The sequence below is a fragment of the Molothrus aeneus genome, chromosome 4 (genome assembly GCF_037042795.1).
Source record: "Molothrus aeneus isolate 106 chromosome 4, BPBGC_Maene_1.0, whole genome shotgun sequence".
NCBI lineage: Eukaryota > Metazoa > Chordata > Aves > Passeriformes > Icteridae > Molothrus > Molothrus aeneus.
In genome coordinates this window covers 49149515-49150875 of record NC_089649.1, presented here as the reverse complement: position 1 = coordinate 49150875, position 1361 = coordinate 49149515, and the positions used below count along the sequence as shown (strand labels likewise).

Genomic DNA, 1361 nt, shown 5'->3' with positions numbered 1-1361 from the left:
CCTGCCCTCTTCCTCTCCCTGTGTAGGGATGGAGCATCGCTGTGCTTTCAGGAAGCTCTTGGTGGAAACTTCTGCCATTACAAGCTCCTTTGCCCTCAGCGGATGCCTGCACTGGAATCCCTCACGGCTGGGTTTGGAGCACACTCAAGTTGGCTCTTCTAAAACCCAGGGTCCTTTTCCCCTTCAGTGTGCTCAGCACGCCCTTTAACTCCATGCTGCTGTGCAGCTGGAGCAGCAGGACAGGGACCTTTGCAGCCTGAGCTGCCCTTGTTCCTCTGCCTGTGCACGGAACACAGCGGGGAGGAGAACGGCAGCAGGGCCCTGCGTGTCTCCGGGCTCAGGTTTTGCGCCGCTTCAACTCCACGGAGATGCGGGTAAAGTGAAAAACACAAACAGTTTATTAAGGGAAAGCAAAGCGAAGGGGTGAGCTGGGCGGTAAAAAAGGGCATGGGCAGGGCCTGAGGGCTGCAGGGAAGGAGCTGCCAACAGGGAGAGAGATGGCAGGAGCTGCTGGAGCTTCTCACAGGCTCAGCTGTGAGCAGCCAGAGCCGTGCCTGGAGCTGCAGCTGGTCCCTTCTGCTCTGCAGGTGGTCCCATCTTCGATGGGAACTGGAAGTCATCAAAGGAGGCTGGTACAGGTACATCTGGTCCAGAAGACAAACGAAGTTCTTCAGATCTTCTTTCAAATTTCATCTGAATCCATGTGTTCATGGAGGATGGGCTCTCGTCTTCCCTGAGGGCTTGAAGAGCTGGAAGAGAGAGGAACAGAGCCACAGTCAGAAGCCAAATTGAGGGAATCCAAGGAAAGCCTCCGGCCAGGGCCATGCCGGCCGGCTCTTGCCATGGCCAGGAGGGAGCGGGAGACAAGGGCTTTGGGCGGAAGGTGATGGCCACGGATCCCCCACGTGTCCCAGAGAGCTGTCCGGGCTGTGCCCCCCACGCGGCTGCCCTGACTCACTGACTCACCCTGACTGAGGACCTGGAGCTCCTCCTTCTGCCCCATCATGAGCACTCCGGCCACCCCTGTTAAGACAGAGCATGTGGCGGCGCCGGGCGGCACAGCTGCCCGAGACGGGCGCTGCCAGCCCTGCGGCCACACGCCCTCCTGCCGGGCAGGGCTGGTGCCGGGCCCCTGCCGCACGCTGCCGGCCGAAGGCACGGCTGCGGGAGGGCGGCGGCAGCGCCCAGGGCGGGCAGGGCTGCAGCGGCCCGGGCGCGGCTCCCGCTGCCGCGGCAGGGGCCGGGCCGGGAGGCAGGGAGGGGCGCCGGGCTGCTGGCTCACCGAGGAACCTGACGGCCGCCTCTCGTAGGGGCCTCTGTGGGCTCCGCAGGTGCGGCAGGGCCCAGCGCAGGTGCTCGGC

The 1361-nt window shown here is 63.6% G+C and overlaps 1 long non-coding RNA gene across 1 annotated transcript; it reads right to left on the bottom strand.

The window, feature by feature from the left end:
* Window positions 1-375: 375 nt before the first annotated feature.
* On the bottom strand, window positions 376-1144 carry LOC136556220 (uncharacterized). Its single transcript, XR_010783590.1, has 2 exons — window positions 967-1144; window positions 376-749 (listed from the first exon to the last, which is right to left on the bottom strand). It is a non-coding gene; the product is annotated as an uncharacterized lncRNA (long non-coding RNA).
* Between the last annotated feature and the right edge of the window lie 217 nt (window positions 1145-1361).